At 43.0% G+C, this 25,609-nt stretch overlaps 1 protein-coding gene across 6 annotated transcripts in view; it reads left to right on the top strand.

Moving 5' to 3' along the window:
- The window catches only part of FOXP1 (forkhead box P1), a 377,025-nt gene that overhangs the window by 164,670 nt on the left and 186,746 nt on the right, over positions 1 to 25,609 (top strand). Inside the window, exon 1 of one of the 6 annotated variants that reach the window (XM_030458443.1) lies at positions 2,204 to 2,221. The exons of the other annotated variants lie outside the window; for them this stretch is intronic. The gene's annotated coding sequence lies outside the window, so the exon portion shown is untranslated. Of the gene's footprint in view, positions 1 to 2,203; positions 2,222 to 25,609 lie in introns of those variants that run through there. 6 annotated transcript variants of the gene reach the window in all.

The raw sequence follows: 25,609 nt of genomic DNA, 5'->3' as shown, positions 1-25,609 counted from the left end.
ACTTACACCCCACCCCCTTGAGGAACCTGTCTTTGAAATTGCCCTGCCAGAATGTACTTGAGAGGAAGATTTTTACTTCCAAGTGAGTCTGAGACCACCATTCAGAAGCAACATCCATTCTCAAGCTCCTATCTCAAGCTTGGTAATAGGTTAGAAGTAGACATTTTAGAATTAGATTAGTTGTTAGTTAGAAATAGTTCTTTTTTTAGTCAGAAATAGTTTGGTTTTTTTTTATTCAGTTAGAAATAGACATAGAAGTTAGAAGCTCCCTGATCATTGCTGGTGTGGGGTGAAAGGTTCCTGTGGTGCAGGGGGTTGGTCACAAAACTGTGTCTGGTGCCTTGTGCAGTGCTGTGCCAGTGCATGTCTGTTCAGGTTGTTGCTGTTCAGGTTGTTTCTGGTCCCACAAGTGAAATCTCTGCTTTCCAAGCTCCTTCCCTCTGTTTCCTGCTGTCTTCCCTTCTCAAAGCATTCCCATACCAGTTGGTTGCATGCAGCACAAGGAAGCCCTGGGCACTCCCACCAAACCTTCTGTGCCAGTTTTCCATCTGCATATCCTCAGTTTTTTCTCTCCTCAAGAGTAGAGTTGTTGTCACCTGTGTTATGAGATGCCAGGTACCTGCAGAGGGCAGATCCCAGAGTACTCCCAAATGCCATCAGAGCAGGAGTTGGGCTGTCCCAAGTCTTCTGGTGTTGTTCCCAGAGCAGCATGTAGTTGGCTAGGCATCAAGTCTCCCCAAGATTGAGTGGGGACCTTTCCTATCTGCAAAAAAGGATCTGGTCCCAAAAGAAGGAGTATGGAGTTAGGGGTCTTTGTCATGCTTGGTTCTGGTGCCTTCACAAAGTGTGATGGAGGGTGAGCTGCTGGGAGGAGGTTGTGGAGAAGCCCGTGGTATGTATGACACAGGACTGGTGGAACAAGAAACTCTTTTCCCAAGTGGAGCAGGAGAAAAAAGTTCAAACAAGCTTTGTGGACATTTGGAGAGACCTTATCTTTAAAAACAGCTGTAAAGAGACTTTCCCAGATTTTGTCCTCTGAGACTGACATCCCATCTGGTCCCATTGCCCACGAAGAGCAATATGTGGCATCATCTGGAAGACCTTGGTATATTTCTTCAGGAGAACTGGAGTTTATCCTAGTTTTATGTTGGGTTTCTCTTGGCATGGAACTGGATGCATTAATAGTGACATGGTCCTGGTGTGACCTGGACTTCAATAGGTTTGAACTTGGAACTGCTCAAACATTAAGAAAAAAATCCTTGCTCCCTCTGTGTATTCAGCAGCTGCTTTTTATATGAAGAACCTGGAGCTGCAAAAGTTCAGTGATGGTGTAATTTCAACTTTAACATGAAAAGGACTAAACTGCCAGAAAAACTGGGCTATTTCTCTCCTGGTGCAGATGTGTGACTGCCAGGACATGCATACATCAAAAAACCCCATGCCTCTGAGCATTTTAAAAACTACTGCTTTGTTTTGTTTTGCTTGAGGCAAACAAAATGTCAGCTCCCTCAACCTTGGAAGAGGCTTTTTGTTGTTAAGGTGAGCTCCACACAGAACCTGAGAATCCTGAGTCAGGATTTGAGGTTCATTTCCTACCTCTGCAGCTGATTCACTGGGTGCCATGGGTGCTGTTTTTGTTCTGGACAAAACTTTCTTGTTTTTTCTTGACTTTGTGAGTTGCCAGCTGTGCATGATGTACCATCCAGAATATACTCTTGATCCCATGTCAAACCTTAACCGTGGCAACCAGGCTGTGATTTCATTTTCCCAGGTGCAGGGAGAGCCAGGTTTGCCCCCTACTCCTTAGAGGGACATTGCAGGTGAGGTTATCTGGCTGCTGTGTGTTCTAGCAGCTTGCAAAGGGACAAATTGTTCCTCTCAGAGGAGGAAAACGACAACAAAACAAACAAACTCTGCAAGGCCTGATTGTTCTGCACTTTTAGAAAGTGTGTCCTGTCCCTCTCCTACCCAGGGCAGCTTCTTGCCCAAAGTTTCTGCTTGAAAGGAATTCCATTTCCCAAGTTATCAGCTGCCTGCAAGCAGATGGGTGTGAGGGACAGGGCTAACACCAGCTCAGCTTTAGTGTTCTGCTTGGAGCTCTGCAGTAATGATGGAGAAGTTCGTCACCTGCCACCAGAGTCATTCCAGTGGAATGATGATAGAGCAACCCGGAGTAAAGATGTCTCTTTGGAGAGCTGATGACAGATTTACTGATCACCAGGTCAGACTGGATTGCCCTTTCCTTAAGTATTAAGAATTACTATGCATCGAGTTTACTTATTAAATTCTTAGCAAGTTGTTTTCTCCTAATGTGTCCTGGTAATGGCAGAAAAGTCCCCCTGCCTTACCCTGCTGCTTCCTCCCCAAAGCCAGGGCAAGCATCTGCCTTTGGGTATCCATCTCCAACTCTTTCCTAGAGCCAGAACAGCATTGTTTCATGTACAATACTTTTCTTTTACTGGGGTTGTGAAGCTTTGGTCTACAGACTTTCGATTCAGATTTTTCTCTAAAACATTAATGAGCATTTTAGGGTTTTTTGGGGGGGGGGAAAAATTGCAAGTAATGATGACATGGTACAAAAATGTAGCAGCTAAAGCATATGTTCTGTTTGGTTTGTCTTGTCTCGTTTGAACATCATTTTTGCACATCACTATTAACAATGCAAACACCCTGAAATGCTAATAGCACTAGTAAGCTTTTAATTCCATGGAATTTATTGCTTGCTGTATTTCCATGAATTTATAACGCTTTGATTCTTAAGAGCCCCATTTAATCAGTTTTGCCTGGCACAGAACATAATAAACAACTTGCTGGTGCTAAAGTGCCACATGGGGGAGGCTGCTAACAAGAAAGTTAAATGCTTCTGCCACTAGCAGTTTCTTCGCTGTATTTTTCATGAGCTGTTACTACCAGTAATGTACTTTGCTAGCTTTAGAGCAGTGGTTAAACACAGTGACAAACCAAACAGCACTCCAGTGCTGTAAACACCCAAAGCAATACCATTTTTGTTCAGAGCTACAGTCTAAACCAAGCTTGAGGCTCAGCATCATTTTATGGTGATCAGTGATTTTTTTTTTTAAAAAAGACCTCATTCTTCCTGATATCTCAACATAGGACTTTTAGGAAGAAGTAGGGAATGGTTTTCATCGAGAAAAACAGTATGGGGAGAGAGAAAGCAAAAAGAATTGAAATACCTTAAAGAGCAGTTCTTGTTTGTTTATGCTGCTTGACCATAAAAGTACAAAAAGACTGAGTAGAAAAATGCCAGATTATCAAGTGCTTTAAAGCAGAAAATGTCATTTGAGTCTCAAAACTGCACCAACTTTATATAATTACCCTTTTAATTATCCCCAGTGGCCCATGAAATTTGTAAAATAGAGCATTGAGAGGTTGATTTACTTACATGTTGCACTTTAGTGTTATGCTCTTAATGAATATTGTTTAGTACTAATGTCAGGCAGAGACTGCTGAGCGCTATAGGGAGGTGGAGGATGCAAAGCTGGGTGTTCAATGGGGAACTCTGGAACCTCCACCTTTAATGGACAGAATGTACATATGGAAAGCAATATCCTATAATTGTTGTTGCCTGAATGGAAGCTGTATTGATTTTATCCTCTTGCATGCAAACCAGTTTACTGTATTTTATTTAACCACGCCAGAGAAATGACAATTTTATTTTTTTTTTTTTAATTCAGTGTCTTCCCTGTTCTGGGGAACAGTTGCATCCTTTCTAAAGGACCAGCACATGGAAGCAAGCTTTTTAATTTGCTGTTTGGACCTAACTAGTTTAGCCTATGGTAATGGAAATAGCAGTAATCATTATAGGATGTGAGGTTTCTGCAGGGTATCCAAGTACCATTTATTGCCAAGAAATTGCTAGAATAAGCTCGGGGAAAATGTAATCCAAAGTGTGGCCTAAAAATCCAGCTAAATTAAACAGGCATCTCCAAAGGTGAGTGGAAACATCAGCAAAAAGTAGCAGTAAAAAGGAATAAAGCAGAGTCTGAAGGGTTAGATAATAGGATGTAATAGCTGGTGACCTTGAAATTATTGGTACAAATCTAAGTGAGGTGGAGACTCAGGAGGAAGGATTTGCATGTGAAAATGGTTATAAAATGCTCTCAAGTGATGGTCTGGTCCTCAGGATCCATTTGCTGACAAGTTGGGGAGTTTTGATCCAATGGGTGAGTGACTCTCAGAAGGATGAGCAGCCTTCCTCTTGCCTCGTGTTCCTTTTTCCTTTCACCTTTAGAATTTAGCAGCTGACCTGCCAGTTAAGAACAGGATGCAAGTGCTGGTACAGGAGGTTGGGCCAGTGGGGCAACCACTTTGGCATCTCTAGTAATGTGCCTGACCAGATGCCTCCACAGGAAGTGGAAAAAGCTTGAATTTTTAATTTCCTCCCAGAATTTTTTGTTCCTTTTTTCCTGCATTCACTGCTGTAACAGTCTTACTGCTCCTCTCAGCAAGTGATGTGCTGCTTCCGTTATCCTGCTGAGCTCAGGAGATATTAATGTAGCTCCAGATTCCATAGATCAATCCATAAAGTGTTTAGTTAAAGCTGGTTTCCCAATGTGTGAATATTTTTGTGTATTTGTGATGTTACTGATACATAACCACAGAATCCTAGAAAGCCAGGTTGGAAGGGACCTCAAGGATCACCTGGTCTGACATTAATCCTGTAGTTGGAGGAGAGAAAAAACAGAAAAACCTTTATTTTGCAACTTCAGAGAACATTTGAATTCAAATCCTGGTTTAAATGAATGGCAAAAATATATTTACATCCCAAGGACCAAGATTTTCTAGTATGATTTCTTCTTAAAGTAAGCAAAAGAGTGAAGTACTTGGTTTACAGCTGAAATTTGGAAAGGCAAACTCGTAGTAATTGCTTACAGAAATAAATTTCAGGGAACTGGTTTCTGGGATTCTGAAATTTGAATCTATTTATATTTGAAAAAAAAAACATGTTTAAAAGAAGCTCAAGGGAACAACCTATGAAGAGGCTAATTAAGTGTTCTTGTAGAACACTGGGCACAACAGGGCTGCTTTTTTGTTTGTCCTGAGGCCTCGCAAGAATAAACAAAATTTCTACTAATAATTGGGAGCCTTGATTGGAAGTTGTGCTGACTGCAGGACACAGGCAGTGTCAGTTTTCAGTGAGTGCATCAAGGCTGACCTTGAACTTGTCTGCTGATAAGAGCAGTGCAATAGCCCAGTTGTATCTCAGTGCATGTTGTAGTGCTCAGCACTGCTCTTTGACTTTCCTGGTGTTTCTTCTCTCCTTGTCTCATGCCCTTTCTGTAACCAGAGCCTGGATGGGCCAGGTTCTCCTGGCAGAGTTATCTCCGTTGGCAGCATCACTGCAGCTTGTCCAGGTGCTTTGGGTGTCAGGATGCTGAATTGGGTGCTTTGGGTGCTGAATTCAGTAGGGGAAACATATGAGAAGACAAATTTGTTGTCCCAGAAGTGGTTATTTTGGCTCTTTGGGGATTCTTCTCTTCATGGGGTATGTTTCTGTCTCTACCACCATGCACGGATGCCTCACTCCCTTCCTCTTGCACAGCTTTTTTGAATGTGTGTAGCATCGTATCCCACTGTGGTCTTAATACACCAGAAGATGGTAGAAGACACTGGTTTTGTCTGGGTTTTTTGCTATTGGAAGGGTTGGAAGTTTTTCTGAACACCAAATTGCATGGCAGGAGATTAGAAAACCTTTAGTTTCCAAATCTGATTTTTCTTTTTCCCTTGTGAATTCTTCTTGCTTGCTCAAAGATGAGACTGATCTTCAGCAGTCCTGACTGAGGTGGTGTTCATAACCATGCTGGAAAACATCCTGTGGCTTGGAAGAGCAGCTAGTTGGAAGGAGGACATTTTTTTGTGAGCTTTTATGGTGCTTTCAGTTCTCACCCCATCTCACTTCAAGCCTGGCGGTGGTGACAGCATGGTGTTGGCATCAGGCACTTAACAAAGGTACTAATTAGTTCACAGAATCACAGAATTAGTTGGGTTGGAAAGGATTTCTGAGATCATCAAGTCCAACCCTTGATCCACTCCCCCTGTGGTTCCCAGCCCATGGCACTCAGTGCCACATCCAGTCTCTCCTTAAAAACCTCCAGGGATGGAGAATCCACCCCCTCCCTGGGCAGCCCATTCCAATGCCTGATCACTCCCTTTGTAAGGAAATTTTTCCTAATATCTACCCTAATCTTGTGATGCCTCACCACAACGGGTGGCTGCAGGTTGCCATTGCAAGTCTTGTTCATTGTATTTAATTCTGTGTCTGGGCATCAAAATGTCAGCAAGAGTTTATGGCACTTTTGGATCCATTGAACTGCTCCTGTCAGGGTTCTAATAAATGAGTAAAACAGTGCCAGGAAAGTAAGAAAAGACCAAAAACCCAATATATGAACTCCCTCTGTGTTGTCCAGTGTATTAACTGAGCACTGTCCTTCTGCAGCAGTCTGGCATCACAGATGTGGACAGAAACGTGAACTCTCACCTCAGAAGTAACTAAGAATAAGTGAAATTTCTGAAAGGCAGTTTTTACTCCTCTCTGAAATTGGAAGCATGAAGTGGAAGGTTAATAGGAAGAGAACCCTCTGAACTTTGTGGTTAGACTCACATTTAACCACCCATCTGAGGAGGGGTGAGGGAGCCAAGCCAAAACCATCACAGATACTCCAATCAGATCACTGTAGGCATTCTTGTTTTCAAAGTTGGTAGGAAATTGTTTTCTTAGGGGAAAGAAAAAGGTATTGTTGCTTCTTTTTTTTTTTTTTTTTTTTTTTTTTTTTTTTTAACTTTAGGAGCCAGTTTTCTGATCTCCAGTGAAGATGATGAACTTGTAGCAGCCTTGAATTTCAGGTCTCTATTTCACTATTTTTCATGAGCTGTAGTTTGTACGTTTGTTGGCAAATTATATGTTTTTGCAATCCTGCACGCCTCTTGCTTTTAAGGAAAGAGAGGAAGAAAGAAGGAAGCTGTGTTACATTTAAATGCTCTTTAGATCCCTTTGCGTTCTGCATATTCTGGACCGATCCTGCTTTGTTTTCGGTGTTTGTAGCATTTTTCTTGCACTTGGTGCAATCATTAGCATTAATGGGGATTTGCAAGTGTAACAAGAGGAGAAGTACCCCAGAGTGTATTACTTAATTTCTCTTTGAAGTGGAATGAAGTTGTCCAATTGGCCATATGCTGTGATTTGCCATCATTAGGAGTAGTTTTTGACTCCTTGTAGAGTAGGTTAATCTCTCCTAGGGAGCCTACGATTAATCACATTGGATTGTCTATGGCATGGACAGATAGATTCCACCTTTAAAAGGGCCAATAAGTTTCTGAGGCATCTTCTCTAAGCCAGGAGCAAGAGGTGCACCATATAAACACCCCAGAACTGTTTTCCCCTGCAAAAATTGTGCACTCACATGATTAGTGAGGCATGGCATTAAATTATTTGAGCTTTGTGCATAAATATATAAATAAATATATATAAAAATATACCAAGAGAAGCCTCATAACTGTGGATTTTGAATATTGTTTTCTTCTTCCTGGGCCAAATACTCTGCTGGAGGTCAAGGGGAGCTCTGCTCAGTTTGTAGCAGGTAAAGAGCTGATCCTCTTTGCATGGTGTTGCACTGTCCCACACCCCAAGAAATGCTTCCTTCTGTTTTATGGGTGGACTTTGCAGCTTGATTGGAAATAGAAACACAGTAAACAGCAACTGTGTCTCAGAAATATCCCCAGCAACACAAACTGTGCTATTTCAGCTTCTTTCCAAGGCTCCTTCTCGAGGGGCTGTTCTGCAGCTATATTCCAAGCACTGTAACATAAGCTGCAGCATCGACCCCAGAAAATCTTGTGGTACAGCTGACAAATATCTGCAAAAACTTGTTTGTATGTATGTGTGCTTATGTTTAAGATGCAAACTTGTATTTAGTGTGCTTGGCTCCCTGAAGTATATAGCTGCAGAGCTATTTCCAAGATCTTGGAAGAGATGGGCTGCTGGAGGGATATGTGTTTTTTACTATGTTTTGCTCACTCTGATGTTTATTAGCATTTTCCCTGATGTCCAGCTACAAGGGATGGGCACATAAAAGTTTACATGAAAATACATTTCTCTGTAAGTGCTCTCTCCCTGCAATTCGTTTGCAGCTTTAAACTGAAACCAGTTCCATCCTGTTTCACCCCTCAGACCTGACAGGCAGAGAGGAGGGATATTTTGCTTCCTTCTGAAGTCCACCTTGTCCTTTCCATTCTTCACTTTGGTTTCCTTGTTGATTTGAAGTGGGGGTTGTGACCAGCTGCCAGAGACCTGTTGGGAGCCTACATCCTGGCTGACCCTTGGGATTGCAGGAGGCACAGCCCTGACTCCTGCTTTTTCTTCCAGCATCTTCCCTCTGAACACTAGTGCTGACCACTAGTGACTTGAAGCTGAAACAGGAGCTTAGTTAGGGTCAGGGCTGATGATTTTCTTCTCTGCTTCTCTCTGCCTGAGCTGGGACCTTTAGCCACGTCTTCTTGGAGGTGGTTCTGTGCATTTGAGGACATGCTGGACATGAAGGATATTTGCAGAAGAGCTGGCAGTGCCTGTGGCAGCCAGCAACAGTTGTGTTTTCCTCTGGAAAGAGCAAAAGGAGGGCAGGTGGGAATGTGGAGGACATCTGATTAGATTGAGCCAAGAAAGGCAAAGGGCTGAGTCCCCAGGGCCAAGAGATGTGTGTGTAGGAGAGTGATGTGCCTCCATCTCTCCTTGCACCCACCTCTTTTTCATAAGGGTTTTGCAATACTCTGAGTTTGGAGTCACACCTGCAAGCCAGCTGCCTTGCAAAGGCTTCATGGAGGATGGGAATTTTGTCAGGAGTTTGTTTATGCTCTTGTCTGACTTATTTTGAAGAGAGCTCTGGGGAGGTGCTGTAAGAACTGTTTCAAAGCAGTTTGGGAGGAGAAGCTTTGTTGTCATGTTTTAGTTTGTTGCACACCACCCACTGACCTGCCCTGGTTTTTCTACTTGAAATCTCTCTTAAATGCTTTCTACTTGAAATCTCTCCCCTGCCACAACTGGAGGATGCAGGGCAGAGCTTCATGTCCTCAACCAAAGTGTTTGCAACTGATGAGCAGTTATGGTGTCCTGAACTTAGGGGCATGGAGATATAAATGGCTTTTGGGCAAAGTCCTTGTTCTTTGTATCAGCTTCTGCTGGTTGAGTTTGGTTTGGTTTGTGAAGGTTTGACAGGGAGTAACTTGTTTGTCTTTCTAAGGGTCTTTGTCCTGCCTCTCAAACAGTGTCCCAAACACTGCAGTAAAACCAGGCCCTACCCAGAACTATTTGGTTCCTTTTCATGGGGGAGTTTTTACCCTCTGCAACACAAATAATGTGTTTGCAACTTGGGAAATCTTAGCTTGAATATAGGATGCTTTCAAAAACTGGTTTGATACCATGTCTGCTGCTAGCAAAAAACCCCAAAATGTTAAAAAAGCAGTTTGAATGTATCTGTGTTAATCGAGCTGAAGGACTGGTGCTTCTCTTTTCTCCTACCCCACCCCATAGGCTGAGGTGATGTTCTGCTGGATCTCCAGCAGGTTCTTGGGTAGTTTGGGAGGAAAATGTGGGAGTTGCATTAAACCACCTGAGAAGGAATTGTTGCCAGGACAGCCAACAACCACTTCTAACCTTTGGTACGTCATCCTAACACACAACATTTCAGGAGTGTTAATGATTATTTTGGGTACCCTGAGCAGGTAATGTGTACTGTCAGCTGTTGTGGGAACAAATCAAAAGACAGTTACTTCCCTAACCAACACTGAAGTACATTTTCATCTTAATTTCTACTTAAAATGGAAATGATTGTGATGAACTGTGATTTTTTTTTTTCTATTGTTCTGTTGTATTTCCTTTCATCCTTCTTTCCCTGAATCTTCTGTGTATCTAAATCTATTAACAATGGTGCCTGGACTGGAGGGAGTGAGGCTAGCAGGAGGTCCCAGGTGCTTATTTACAGCTGCCCTCCTCAAAGCGCCTGGTTTTCTTTCCCACAAGTCTATTATCCATGAATCAGACCTTTGTGGGTGGAGTGACCTCTCTGAAATGTCCACGGCTGAGGAGTTGGTTGTGTGTACGTGAACATGGATGCACACCTCTGTGTTTGTCCATCAAAACATTATTATTAGCATTTGGTCATTATTTGGAGTTACTACTTGACAGCAATTTCTTTCTAAAAGGCTTCTGTTGTGAACCATTACTGGTGGTGAGCTTGGCCACTGCTCCCGTGCAGTGCATGGGAGTGGGAAGAGAGGGTCTGACTTTTCAGAAACATAGGGTTACTTCCAGCCACAGAAATCAGGCTGTAAAAATGATGAATATCTCTCTTCTGTCATCCATAGATCTGAAGGTTTTGTATAACTTATGAATTAAACATCTAGGAGGTGTATATGTATTTTTTTTCCCCTGTAACAGTCACCAAAACTGAGGCAGATAAGCTGTTGAATAATTTTGAGTCATCCAGTAACATTGCAGCAAGTTTGGGGAGCAGATCCCTGCAATGCCTTTCCCAACAGAAATGACAGCATTGCCATTAGTGTTAGACCAAGGTGGCACCTGGTGCTTGCCTTAACCATGAGTCTGTAACCTCCAACTCCACACAGAACAGGCAGGACCTTTACCCAAAAAGATCCCGACAGAATAAACAGCGTGACACTTAATTTATCTACCTCAGAAAGATGAAGGGCTCAGTCGACCTGATGGGATCTGTGATTCCAGGGAGTCTAGGTATTTAAAACCTGATGCTCAGCCTCCTAAGCCATCCCCTGCAGCTTTCCTTAGTGCCTAAGATATGAAAAAATCTCCTGTCCTGCAAAACAGATATTAAATTGGATACTCTTTCACCCTGCCACGATAAGAAACGCGGCACAGAGATGCAGGAAAATGGAATGCTGCTTAGGAAGAAAATATATTTGAATCTAACATAAAAATGGGTGAGATAGGAGGATTTTCAGTGCTAGTAGCAATACCCTCCCCAATGAGTTGCTGAAAATTCAACTCTCTCCCTGTAGTTTGTTTTTTTTTTCCTCTGGATTGTGAATAAAATGGTTGTGATTGATGAAGCGTTTGGTGTCTCACTGTAAGTTGGTCAAGAGGGACTTCTAAATCACCCAAATGAAATATTGCATTATCATGAACAGTAATATTTAACTGTTAAGTATGCTGTTGCTTATCATAAGCTCAAGCTCCTTTGGAGCTCTACCCGGCGAGAAATGTTTGGGAGCATCAGAGCAGAGAGCAGCAGCACCCGGGGCTCTGCCCATCCCTGCCTGAGGGGTCCATGGCACGCTTGGAAGGCCCTTCCTGCTGGACTTGAGGCTCTGCCTGCATCCTCAGAGGCAGCTCAGCTGAGGCAACAGGGGCAGGGGGTTTGCTGTTGTGTTTTAGGGGAGTGCCTTTGTTTGCTGGAGGGCAGGGACCCTGGAGTTAGAAGCAGGAAAGGCTTAGTGATGAATTATCCCCTTCTGTGTGGGGCTTGTCACATGGTGTTATTACATATTGAGGGTTTTTTCCATAAAGCTTTTTACCTGTTCTATCCATAGGATGAAATATGAGAAAACAAAGTTGATGTTTCATGGGGAACCAGCAACATAGCATTAAAAAAAAAATAAGTAAAATTCTGGTTTCTTTACCGAAACCAAGAGAGAGAGAGGTCAATGTTGTTCCTGTTTAAAAAAAAAAATAATGGTTTTAGTGTAGAGTGACCCACAGCACGTGTTGAAAAGCCCTCATGTTCTCAATATGCCTGCATGTCAGCTATCTTAGGCTGAAGTTTTCTGTGTCCAGAACTTTCCACAAATACCTTGCAGCTGTTTCTCAGAGAAGGATTAGGAAAATGGATGGTGCTCTGGCTGTGCAAAAACACCCTTAATGCTGGTTAGCCAAGAAGCGTGAGGATTTTTCACGTTTAGGGCTAAAATGGGCAGGGAGGTCACACTGAAGTCAGGCATTTTACTTTAGCTTTACCTGCACAACTTGATCCTGGGTTGTCCAAGCTACAGGTCTCCAAAAAATGTCCCGAGCTGGACTACACCCTCTAGTTCCTCTGTAATGGATGAAAAAAGTATGCAACCAGCCCCTAGAGAAAGGTGATGAGCTTAGGCAGTCACGGTTCATTCTCTGGCCTCCTTGTCCCTGTCTGCTTGTTTTCCTGCTTCCTGAGCTGGCCTTGTCTCCTCTCTATTCAAATCAGGTGGCTTCCTCTGGCCCTGCCTGCCTGCTGGGGGACAGAGAGAAAGAGGAGGGGACAGTAGGTGGGGAGTGGTGCCACACACCTACCTCCTTGTGAAGTCTTGGTTTCATTTCTCTGCTCCAACATGTGGGAGCTCAGTGACTTCTGGTGGAAGTGATGATCAGCGTTGCTCACTGTAGTAGATCAGTGATGTTTCCTGTCTCTGTTGTCAGGAGTGTCTAGACAATTATATGTGAAACTTTTTTTTTATTGCCAGAATTCGTCTGGTAGCAGGGTACCTCCCCCCCCCCTCCAAAAAAAAAAAAAAGTGAAAATGATTAAAATTTGGCAAATTTACTAGTAACTGAAACCAAGGTCCTTAGGGTGGGATGCGTTATGTTGGGTGATGTTAGTGGAAGGATTTTATTTGTGTGCATGCACATGAGTGTTGACAAGAGGCTCTGATCAAGTATGCATGTAACATGTTTTAAAATACCAGTATTTTAATCAGTGTAAAGTTAGAGGAAAGCTTTCCAGAGGCTTGGACCCTGCTGGTGGGAACTAATACTGCACAGGGGGCAGAGGAAGATGAAGGACAAGGTGTTCTCTTGTGCTCAGGTGGGATGCACCTCACTGCTCACACCCGAGCAAGCATGAAGTCCTTCATTTTGCCTCCATGGTTCCTCTAAGGTGATGAAGAATGCCCCTGCTCCTGTTGGCTTTACTGCATGGTCAGGGCAGAAGGTTGCTGAGTAGAGGAGAGGGAATTCTGTGGCCACTACCAAAAGCCACTGTGGAAACTTGCAGTGCAGACCTCAGTGTGTTTGTGCTGATGCAGTGAGGCTCAGCAGCTTGGTGGTCTCTGCAATGCCATGGCCAAGGAGGCTCTTACTGGCAGTGTGCAATATTTACAACCCCGAGCAGCTGGCCCTGCTGTCCATCCCCCCCATCAGCAGCCATCCTAACTCATCCTAACTCATCCTAACTCATCCTAACTCATCCTAACTCATCCTAACTCATCCTAACTCATCCTAACTCAGCAGCATCCTAACTCATCCTAACTCAGCAGCATCCTAACTCATCCTAACTCAACTGCTAGAGTTGTTAAACTTGTATCTGAAGAGGAAAGCTTCCCCTTTTCTTGAGAGAACAGATTCTCGTGGCTACTAATTTATTGCTGCAATTTAAGAAACAGACGTCTGTCTGACATGTGCCATGTAGTTCAGTAGGTCACTAGTGACATCATCCTTAAAATGGTTATCTTTGCAAACCCTGCATTTTGTGTAAAAGCTCTTTATTTATAGTCAGCCGTTAAAATTGAGACCTGATATTTACTTTTCCTCTGATTAGGTTAAAGAGTGAATATGAACAAAAAGTACCCTCCTGTTGCCACCAAGCAGTTTACAAACTGTGCTATTCACATGCAGCCTTTTTAAAGGAATTATGTTAAACCATTATGGGCTTAAGTGGTGTGTGTTTGTTAGTACATTTGTTTTTTCACTGCTAAGACTGGATTCAATGCCAATTCCTGTCACAAGGGGTGTATTTTATTTCTTTCTGATTCCTTATATAGGTTCTTGTTATCATCACAGAGCAGGTAGAGCTCGTAGTTTGGTGTTGAAGTGTCAGATTTGCTGGGAAATGCTGCAGTACTGGGATGCTGAGACTTCTGGAGAGGTTTGTAGGTTGCCTCCATTGGTCTGAGGCTACAGAAGCAGGAGAACTGAGTTGGTCCAACTTATTTACCACCTGTGAGCATTTTGCTGGGCCAATTTATGGAGCATCCTGTTGTCCAACCCCTGACATGATGCCTGGTTTAGCCGAGGCAGGAGAACCCTTCTCTGTAGGGTATGAGCTGCCATAAGTCCCATATGAAGTCCCCAAGGGTTGCACTAAGCTGTGCTATAAGATGTCATCATCAAATCACCCGTGATCCATGGAGCCATAAAACCAACTGGTCATGTCTAAAGAGGCAACACAGACCTAAAGAGCCAGAGACAACAAACCCTCTTCAAGGATCAAGTTTTTAGAGTGTTCATGAACTCTTCTCCCACATTCTTTGATCCTTCTGCCATTTTATCTCTGAGGTCAGATGCCCCTACCTGCAGCCACACTGAAGAAGATGTTCTGTGAGTCCTTAAAAATAGTTCCCATGAGTGCTGGTAACTTTCCCATGCCCAATTTCTCCTTGGAAGCACCAAAATGGTAACGTCTTGCCCCCAACCCAGCAGGATGAGCTTGGGGAGGACCCGAATCCCTTCTCTGGCACCCTGGGGGCTTCTCACTGGGCTGCAGAGCCCTTCTCCTCTTCATGAAGGTTCATGAGGGGAGAGATGAACCCTTCAAAATCAAGTGCCTGTTTAATAACTGTAATTAAAATGATTTTTGATGAAAAATTATATATTGCCAGTTGGCTGAACTGCACAGTATACTTTCTTTGTATCAGATGGGCCTGGCTTGTTTTTTTCCCCCCCAGATCTTACTGCTAAGATCACTGGCCCATTTCAATTTTTATTGAAACAAATAAACCCAATAAAAACACTTACAGTGAGAGCTGAAGCTCCACAATAATAATAATAAAAAAAAAAAAGTAAAAATTACCCTGTATTGAATTTATTGATTTATTTATTTACTCCAACTGGAAAATTGAGTATTGTGTTAATGTATTTTATAAGAATCACAGTGCTCGATGAAATGGCTAATTTATTTTAGCGTATACATAAATAGCTGGCAATTTTCAGTGAGACAGGCTAATGAAAATGATGCTATGAAATTGTCTATACTATGAGGAGTGATGGAGTCAAGTTATTATTGGTTGAGTGCTACGACGTAGTGAACTGGCCATCATGTCTTTGAACTTTTGAACTGCTACTTGGTCGTGTGATTTATTGATTTTGGTATCAGCCTGTTAAGTTAACTTTTTTTTTTTTGGTGATTTTTTTTTTGGGGGGGGGAGGGGAGAGTGGGGGCTGCACGTGCAGCTTAGATGAGTGACGTGCTGTGTAATTTTATAGATGTTGAGGTTAAACAAGATGGTTGAAAGATTTAAAGGATGTTATCAGAGCAGGCTTGTGCCACGTGGAAAGGCAGAGAGAGATGCATGTAGGTACCATTAGATGTCAACACTGATGTTCTGATCGCTGCGGATTAGCCGAGTACGAGCAAATTTGGCAGGGTAAGTGTGCATCGAATTTGTCAGGGAAACATTGCCTTTGTTCTAAATTCAGCACTTGATCTCATAGCAACTTTGTCTGCCTATCTACCTTAAACCTCTCCTTGCAGCGTATCTTATCATGCCAGTGCCTGGTACAGGCAGAGAGCATCAGCCATCCCTTGTGTCGGCCCTTGCCAGAGGAGTGGCTCCGTTTTGCCGGCCTTGGGGGTAGCAGAGGATGCAAACTGGTGGTGCAAACAGCTCGACAGCTTGTGTTGGACTGTTGCACCAGAGAGCTGCCCCGACCTGCCGTCACCCAGACGTGTAAACTTATTTCATCGTCGAGCTGCAGTTCCCTCGCAGGCTGGGCTGGCTGCTAGGGCTGAGCCTCGGCACCCAGTGCAGCTGCCTCATCCGAGGGGATGCTACACTTGTTGTTCTTGGTGATTTGCTTAGGATGTGGAGTCGAGGTATTAAAATAATATTGTTTGACTTCAAGTGTTTTCCTGCTGCAGAACTTTTACCAGCACTCTCGACAGCGCTGGTAGGGGGAACCTTTGCATGGTGGCTGCACTGAGCTCTGTTTCTGATTAAACCGAATAACTTGACACCTGCATTTTACAATTTGCTTCAAGTGCTTTATCCTGTAAAACCAGTGATTTCAGAGCTTTCAAGCCAGCAGACTTGCAGGGCTTGCACAACTTAGCTCATCCCACCGGTTCGCTGCGATTGTGCAAAACGCGACTTGGACTTTCCTCATCTACTTGCCCTCTGCTTTCAAATGGCAATTTTTATTGTCTCTCCTCATTTCCTCATTCTGCTGTGGGTCTCAAAATGTGTGCAGGCATTACTGGAGGTTTTTTTTTCAATTTTTTAATTATTATTTTTTAAATTATTAAACTGACATGGCTTTATTTGGAGGTTAAAAGCGCTCCCTCTGTGATCCAAAACATTTTCAGCAGGCTTGACTTGAGAAACTGGGAAGCTGGTGTCACTTGCCTCTTCCCCCTAAGCCCTCATTATTATTATTATTTTTCCTTTTCTTTCCTCCCTTCTTTCTTTTTGTTTATTTTATTTTATTTTTTTAATTCTCGAGAAAGACCAAAGAGCAAAACTAGTGAGAAAAGGCTTGAAAACAGGACTGACACCAACACTATTAGGTAGAAGGGGGGGGGGGGGGGGGGGGAAAAAAAAAAAAAAGAAAGAAAGAAAAAAAAAATTTCCATTTCATTGCAACTATGTTATTGTTTACTTTGCCATACACATCCTAATATGGTTACCTCCCTGTCAAAGCGGCCGAGCCGGGCTGAGGGGCCCCCTCGGGGAGACGCTTCCAACTGCTGCTCAGACAATAAGAAACAAACGGCGCAACTCCACAAAAGGGCTGCCCGGAAAATAAGTGTCAAATAAATCCTGCAGAACTCTTCCTTCCCGGCACCCGGCCCCCCCGTATGTAACCTGCGCCGAGCCTGGGGGGGGCGGCGGGGACGCGAGCGGCTCCCGGCTCTGTCCGCGGATCATCCCGCGAGTGGGGAAGGGGCGGCGGGACGGGGGTGTGGAGGTGGTGAAGGGAAGGAAAAGGGGGGGGTCTGGGGAGGGAAGGGGGGTGGGAGAGTGTGGGGGGGCTCGGAGGGGCCCCCGCGTCGGGACGGCTCCGCGTAGCTCCGCGCGGCTCCGCGCAGCGCCAGGTGCCGCCCGGCCGAGTCCCCCGGGCCGCCCCGCTGCGCGGCGGCGGCGGCTCCCGCTCCCGCGGCGGTGCCGGTTGTTATCTGCAGCGCCAGAACAAAGGTAGGTTGTTCAACTCCGCGCTCCGGGGGAGGGACAAGTTATTTTTGGAGGGTTGTCTTCCCAGTGCATGACTGGTTGACCTAAAAGGAGAAGGGGAAAAAAAAAAAAAAAAAAAAGGAGAAGAAGGAAAAAAAAAAAAAAGGCAAAAACAAAAACCCAACCACAACCACCAAGCCCCTCGGTGGAGTCGAGGAATGAGCGGGCGTGCAGGGGAGCAGCTTTATGGAGCGTAGTTTTATTTTTATGCAACTTAAAGAAGCCGGATCCCCCTCCTCCTCCCTCTCTCCCCCTCGTTCTCCCCCCCCTCCATAAAATGCCCTGCTATTTCGAGAAAATTTGCGTTGCTAAAATACTTTAATCTGCCTGCTCTATTTTGTTCTTTTAAATATTGATTTATTTATTTTTTTTTTTTTTTTTTGCATTTGTGATTTTATGTGCACATATTCCTCTTAGCTGCTATGAATTTCTATGAATTCTAAATAAGCTTTTCTAGGGATGAAACGTGAGGGGTATTTTTACACGAGGATTTCAACTTTTTGGTTGACATAGTCTGAAGGTACCACAGCCTTTTCTGTGACTGTCCAAGTGCTTTCCTGCCCTGCGAGCAGTTGTTGCATTTCTTTAACCATCCCTTTGTGTCATCTATTCTATTTTTCTTTATTTTTTTTTTAAACCTGTATGCTCTTCATCTTCACTGGATGCTTTTTTTTTTTTTTCCCTTCTCTGCGAACTAAAACGTTCTTAGGTTTTGCTGTGCTTCTCGGTTTGTTTTGAAAACCTAGGAAAATGTTAATTTAGGGCAGTAAAAAAAAAAAAAAAGCAACAGTGGCACATCTTCTATTCAGGGGAGTGGGCAAATCTGTCCACTTTTATGCTGGGAAGTATAGAGAGCAAATCCATAATTCAGTGCAAGAGCAAATGAAGTCATGGTGATAGATACAATGGGTATTATGCAACTTAATAGGAAATACATTTTTGATCACAGGAATGGACACTGTGCTTGTAGGTATAAATATCAAATCTAGGTAAGTCTGGGGAAGAGCACCTTTATTCCAGCCTGTGTTACTCAGCATTGTCTTCTAACCCTAACTTTTAGCAGTTTTTTGGAGGGGAAGTAGCTTCCTAAATTCAGTAGCATTCAGATTTTTTTTTAAATACCTGTTGTGTTCTTGGTTACCTAATTGGCACTCCCTGGCTCTGCTGCCTGCCTTCCCTAGTTCTTATGGGATCTCTAGATTTTTTTTTTTAATATATTTTCTTAGGGAGTTTTGAGTTCCAGAGCAAACTGGGATGGCTAAGCCTTTCTTTCCCTACCTCCCCCCCCCAGTAAAATATTATTTCTTAAATACTCCTTGAGATCTCTTTCCTCTGCCTTTTTATTTATTTTTCTGTTGAGCTGTGCAGCCAAAACTGTGCTAATCAGAAGCTCTTTTTAAAATATAAGACCAAGCCAGATAATGTAAATAAACTTTTGTGCCCCAAAACTTTTTGTCCTGTAAAACTGGGACTGATTTTTCTTAAAATAAATACGTTGCAACTCAGTAGTGGTAAACACAAATAAACGTGTTTTGTAGAAATCAAAGGGTGTCTTTTTAAACACGTTGCTAGTTTTTGCTTTTTGGGCCGTGTAGGGGGATGATAGGAATTAGTAGCCTTTAATTAGACGTGGAGATATTCACATTTTACAGGGATTTATGTTAGAACATGGAATGGCGGGTGGCTTGTTTCCTCATTATGAATACTCCCTGCACATAATGAGGTTCATCATTAGTTGATGGAGTGAATTTGCCCTAGCTCTACCTTGAAAGGCACATAATTTACATACTACTTCAGAGCTTAGGCTTTAATGGATTCTTCGATGAATAAAATGAAAAGCTACTTTCTTTAAATTTTTGAACAGTGTTTTGATAATACGGATTTAATAAGACATTCAATTTCCTTGTTAAGTATATTTGAAAGTGCATTCCCAATTTTAGCACAAAATATACTTCCTCGTGTTGCTTCCTATGTATAACATCGGGGGATACATAGTGGAATATATCATTGTGAACATTTTGGGGGACACAGAGGGATTATTTTACTCTGGGTGTGCAAAGTGGCACTGGGTTTCTCTGACCTTATGGTTCCTCCCAGCCCCAAGCATTCTAGAGCTCACCTGTGCCACGAAACAGCGTGGAGTGGGCTTGCTCCCATGTCAGCTCCTTCTGCCTGAGGAGTGCTTTAACTGTGTATTTACTGTATACATTTGCAGTGATGGATCTATGGAAATGTGTTGCTGGCTGTCAGGCTGACAGTGACAAACCCGCTGGTCCCACCTCCCTATTTATTTTAATGAGACAAGAACAGCAAAAACTTCTCTGGTGCAGTTCCACCTCTGAAACTGCTGCGTAGATATGATTAGATTAGAGTAAATTGAATTGTAGGCTGCCTAATGTGTTATCATGTCATCAGCTTACTCCAGCCCTGGTCTACAGCATAGAGTTAGCAAGACATCTTCTTCTTCCTCCCTTCTCACCCACTCCAGGCGTCGGGTGGGTGAGGAGGGGCTGGGGTGCTGTGCGTGTCCCCTGCGTGGGGCTGGCCAGAACCTCTCCCCTCTGCCACTTGCCAATGGAGCAGAAGAGTCTGAGAGGCAAAAAAATACCAAGTGAAGGCTTGTTTTGATAGAATGTTTTATTACCTGAAAATGATGAGCATATATTAACATTAATAGAATAGTCTGTGTCATTCTTTTTTAGGCAATTTACCTCCGCCGCAGACCTGTCTGCTTCAAAATCTTTCTCTGTTCTAAAACATATATTTGTTTAGGGAGTTTTCATTGAAGTGTACATGACAATTACAGCTGTTCATTAACAAAATTGGGTATTTGTTTTAAACTTTAACCAATCACTTTGATATGCTAATTATGGTGTAATTTAATTTGAGCCCTGTAATGATGATGCCGTTATTATGGACATAAATGATGCAGTTAAGCTGAGAGTAATCTCATTTGCATACTGTACATGCCAGTAAATTAAGCCCTTTCTTCGACTGCTTCAGCTTTAATTTTCCACTTCTTTTCACACAGCGCCTTTTCAGCCACTCTCTTATAAGCCCACTTTGTAATAGTGCTGATGACTGTTTGATGTGGAGAGTTGCTGCACCACAATAATGCAAGACACAAGATGTAACATTTAAAGGATTCATTATCTTACTGAGTGTTGCTTTAAGAAGCTGGGATTAACAAGGGTGGAAGTGTCCTCTCCAGAGAGGGGTGCAGGTCTGCCCAGAAACAAGTGCAGTCTTTATTTTCCCCCCCCAATCCTTTTATTTTTTTGCTCTACCCTCATAGTGGAAGGGGTTCAGTCAGGCCTCACTGTGTTCCTCAGGAATAAGCCCCAAAACACCATAGTGTAAAACAGAGAGGGTTTGAACTTTTCTGTAGGGTATTCTATGATGCTCAGCTGTTGCAGAAAAATCATTGGATACAATTTGCAATAACACAGAGATGGGAGAGACCAGATTATTTCTCAGATTTGGGTATGCAGGCTCCAAATCCACCTAAGTGATGTACAGCAATGCAGAATTAAAGTCTGTGTTATTATTATTTTTTTTAAGTTTTATTTAATCCCTGATTTCCCTTTCTGTGGCCCTTGCATGAGCTGAACTTCCTATCAGGTTAATTTTGAATTTTAAATAGCACCATTCACACATCCCTAGGCCTGCAGATACTAGTGCAAACCTGGGTTTCAAAAGTATAAAGTCACAAAAATCCAGTAAAAATGAACTGCTTAAGTGCTGACTTAAATGGTTAATCTTTTCCAATTTACCATGTTGTCATTGAGCTAAAGTATTCTCATAACATTGTGGCCTACGAAGAAATCATGTGAAATAAACAGGGCTCTTTTTATAGCTGCTTACTATTATGGTTAGATATTTTCATAGTTTAATACCTCTGGAAGTAAAGCCTGTCTCAAGTTTTTAGCAGCAGTTGGCCTCTCAGAAAGCCATTGTTGTGTGGGTAACCAAGTTAACTGAAGATCATTATTAAAACCTTGCAATCCTTTCCTTACACAGGGTCCCATGACCAAAAATAGCTTGTGCAGTTGCCCACAAACATGCAAGTTAATCACTTCCTGGGTGAACAGTGTCAAAACTGCTGATTTCCAAGGCACTCGTCTCACCCCTGCCCTCCACCCCTTCACAGCCAACAAACAGGATCCACTCCTCACCGACTGTCCAGCATTTCATGAGACATCAGTTTTTATGGTCTCAGGTCTGCATTTCTCACATGCCATCTTATTTTCCAGCATTCTGGGGTAGCCTGACCATGAACTGATGCTGGCTGGGACTGTGCTGCAGCCAAACGCAGCATGGCCATCTGACTGCTCCACTGAATGTGAACCCACCCCATTTCTGAGTCAAAACCATGGTAATGATTCCCACCAAACCTGCTGCTCTGGCCACCATCTCTGCTGGCATGTAGGATTTCAGTTCTCCTCATAGATTTCTTCTGCTCATGTCCAGTGCAAGTAAGAGCATCTCTGGAGACACAGATAAGGACCAAGTGGTTCTTGGCTTCTTCTTCGTGGTTCTAGAGAAGGCCAGAAATACTCCAGTATAATGTTGGGTAATTTAAGCCTTTAAAGCTCGTGGAAAAAAAGAAAAAAAGAAAAAAAAAAAGAGTTCTTGACTTCATCTATTTTTGCAGTTTCCCTCCAGTTCAAACCAATCTCTTTCTTCTAAAGATCATGTATGTGATACTTTAGGCTGTCATAGGCTGCAAGGATATAGTGTCTTCGGCTTCTGTAGGAATGAGCACACTGAGCATCTCTCTCTGATCATGGACAAATTCCTGGCCCAAGCAGACAGATGGCAGTAGGATGGACTGAGAGGTGGGGTAAGAGAATCTCTTTTGATGCTTTTGGGTATTTCATGGATGTAGCAGTGACACAGCGTGCTGTGCAGATTCATCAGTGTTTATCTTCTCAGGAGGTAAAAATATTTCTTTCAAAGTGATTTCAATTCCTAACCCTTAAAGAAGCTGTGTTGTAAATGTTGTCTCCACAAAAGAGGATTCAGACATAGTTTTTCCTACCCTCTTTCTCCTTCCTCCCTGCCCAGGACCTTTTGAGTTTATTCTGCATAAAGAAACTTGTTCGTGAAGATTTCCCCTGTATCATCCTCATTCTGTAATCTGATCCTGGATTGCAATTTCCAGTGAGTTTCTCCTTCTACACTTTCCAAGCTACGAACCTTTTCAGCCCAACCATGTGGGAAATTAAAAGTGATACCAGTTCAGATGATGTGCTGTGCAGCCCTCTTTGAGCATTTCTGTGCAATTGAGGTTTGCTGATTTCAAAGAAGTTTTTCACATTGGGTAATAGTAGCTCTCTGCAGAAATTAGTTTTGGAGAGTTTTGAGCTTCATGGGAGATGGACCTCTCCCTTTACAGCTTTGTTTACAAACAGCTTTGTTCTTCCCCTTTTGCAGCAAAACAAGTGTTTCTTCACAGAAATACTTTTGCTTGAGAGCAAAGCCACTGAACTGCTCTCTGGAATTATAACTACAACAGATTAAAGAGTAATTTATCATATGCTAATATACCTACCCCATCAAAGTCATGGGCATCAAGACAGAGAAACAAAAATAGACCTCTGATCTCTATCTCTGTGATGTTTTCAGCACAGAGTCTCTTATTCACATCCAGAGAAAAAGCTCTAGGATTTTGATTGTATTTACTAATAGCTAAGGAAAACAGTTGTCTGTCACTGAAATTACCCAAGTGCCAAGCTGTTGCCCTTCCAAGTCTGATTGAACCAAGTTGACTGCAAGTTTTGGATGATTTCCTGTTCCTGTGCGTGTCACTTTGTCCCTGTTTGTGAAGACATTTTTCATGTCCCTAGGTGATGGGCAGGTGTCTGTAATGAGAAACCCTGTGAAGGACCCACAGGTGCTTTGCTTTTCCAGCATGAGTGATCCTCCTAGAAATTCCCAGTGGCAGGTGGCTGGCTGGTCCAGAGAGCATCCTAGAAAAGGGTGAGGCTGCCTGTTGCTGCTGGTACTGGGTGTACATAAAATAAAATGGTACAAGTTAAGTAGCTATTAGGGTTTCTTTAATCTAGAAGCCTTTAGTTCTTTTGGCTGCACATCCCTTCTTCCAGCAGCAGTTTTTCCTGTGACTGGAGAATCTGAATGTCTTGGCTAAATTGGCTGAGAGGACAAAGCAGTGTGTGTAGATCACATTGAGCAAAGATGCTTTGAGCAGAAGAGTGAAGTGTATCTAGCAAAGCTGCTAGTAAAAGGACTCAGGGTAAACCAAACTCTCAGCCCCTTCTCTTGCTTCTGTTATCCTTGTGTGGTCACCAGATCTTCCCTGTGTCTGCTTCAGGTGTGAGTCTTCAGCTTTGGTTGTGTTGAATTTGGCTTCATGGTGGCTTCTCCTCCAGATAAAATGCTTACTTTTCAAAAGACCATGTTCTTTTCCCAGTGAACTGAAAAATTCTTCAGCCTAGGCTGCTGATGTAGTTTCCTGAGACCATCATTTTGAGGAAACTGAAATCAGTGCTTCTTTCAGGTGCATGGCCTAAATCAAAAGCAGCTCTGGGTTCTCTGAAGTCCATCAGGGTTTTACCATTATTAACAACCATAAACAGGTAATGATCTTCTGTTTTGCACAGGGGACGGGGCAGTTGCTGGCCCTGTCTTCTGCTGCTGCCAGGGGCCCATCGTGCAAAGGCCAGCCACAAGCCAGGAGGTTTTCTTGATGTGGCTCTAACAAGTGTATTCTTGGTGGCCAAGGACAGAACTGTCTGAGATTGGGCACCCAGTCCTTGTGCAGATTCTTAGAGACCCATAGTTCATCTTTTCCAGTTGTAGGGAATTTCTTGTGTTCATTGGTGTCTCCTTTTGCTGGAGAATCTGGGTAGATGGGCTACAGACTGGGTGAATGAAGCCAATATGAAGGAATGAGCAGTCTTTCCCAGCAAACTGAGAGCTTTATGTTGCTTTTTTACAATGAAACAAATATAAAAAGGAAGAATGAAATGATAATAAGCTAAATTGGTGCCAAATGTATGGGATTCCGTGTGTCTGCAGCAAAGGGAAACCCAGCTCCTGGAGTTTTCTCTTGGAAAATGACTCGTTCTGTATTTAGAACCCATGTGCAAGATGACCATATAAATGTGGTTAAATGGCATAGGATTCTGATCAAAGGGGCAATTATGAGTAATAAAATAGGAAATATAATTATTGCTACTGTTTCAGATCTTACAGCCGGGGAGAATCTTAGCAGCTAGAAGGAGGAAAGGCCTTGGCATTGTGAGAAGGAAGGAAGAAACCCCCCAGATTTCAGCTTGTTGAGCTTTATAGAAACAGAGAGTTGAAAAGCAACGATGTATTTCCTAGAATCTCTGAATTCCCCAATAAATAATAATTCAGAAGGCTTGCAAGCAACCTCATTGTTGTTTGAGTCAAATCACAGCAGAAGCTGAATTACCAACTCCTGCATGGGGAAATTTACCAAAGTGGGAGCTGTAGCTGGGTTATTTTCACCAAATGTCCAGCACATATGCTGTGCTTGCTTTTATTGTTCACCGTTATGGTGTCATGTCTCGCTAGATTGTGCTTTGCTACACACCTCCACCCCCTAACAAACTGGCCCTATATGTGCATGTAGGCAGAATATAGGGAATTAAACTGTGTGACAGGGAACTTCTGGGTTTTTTATACGCTTGACAAATGTTTTTTAAACATGATAGAAATACATTGTACGGTGGAATTGAAGTGTTCGAGGGGTGCGTTTTGCTAGAAATGTATTTTGGTTTTATATTCCTCTGTTTTTTTGGTTGTTTTTTTCTTTTTTGCCCCTAAAAGAAATATTTAATATTTTAATGACACCTATGTTTAGATAATACAGGTTTGGACAGTATTCCCTCTGTATGTTGTAGAGTTCCTACTGACACGCCTGGACAAACCTCACCACCTAAAACCCTCAGGCCAGATTTTGGCTTTCAGTGTCCTCAGAGGGAGGGATTGTAGCTGTTAATCCTGTAATAGTCGGATTCTTCAAGGTAGCATCTTCTGTCCTCCCACGGGTTAGAATCTCCATTCTACCTGACAGCATGAATATTTCTCTTCAAAGGCAATGTAAACCCTTCTGCAGGCTCCACTCATCCTGGCTTCCCCTTGCTGGGTCTTGCCCAGGCACTTCTCTTCTTCCTCGACCTTTTTGTCATACCCATCTTCTTCCTTTCTGCTTCCTTGGTGAATGTACTGTATTTGAAAGGGTCCATCTCGCCTCAGCCCATTCCCTGTGGTCTCCAGATGCCTCCAGAGGAACAGGGATGGCAGCCAGGCTGATCCTATTGCTCTTCAGTTTTGCCCTTACAGAAATGCCAAAGCCTGATTAGATCAGGCATATAAATATTCCCTTCAAACATACTGATAAAAATCTTTAAAATCTCTTGGCTGAGTTCTCCAA

Source organism: Calypte anna, chromosome 12, assembly GCF_003957555.1.
Source record: "Calypte anna isolate BGI_N300 chromosome 12, bCalAnn1_v1.p, whole genome shotgun sequence".
NCBI classification, from domain to species: domain Eukaryota; kingdom Metazoa; phylum Chordata; class Aves; order Apodiformes; family Trochilidae; genus Calypte; species Calypte anna.
This window is presented reverse-complemented; position numbering and strand designations above follow the sequence as displayed.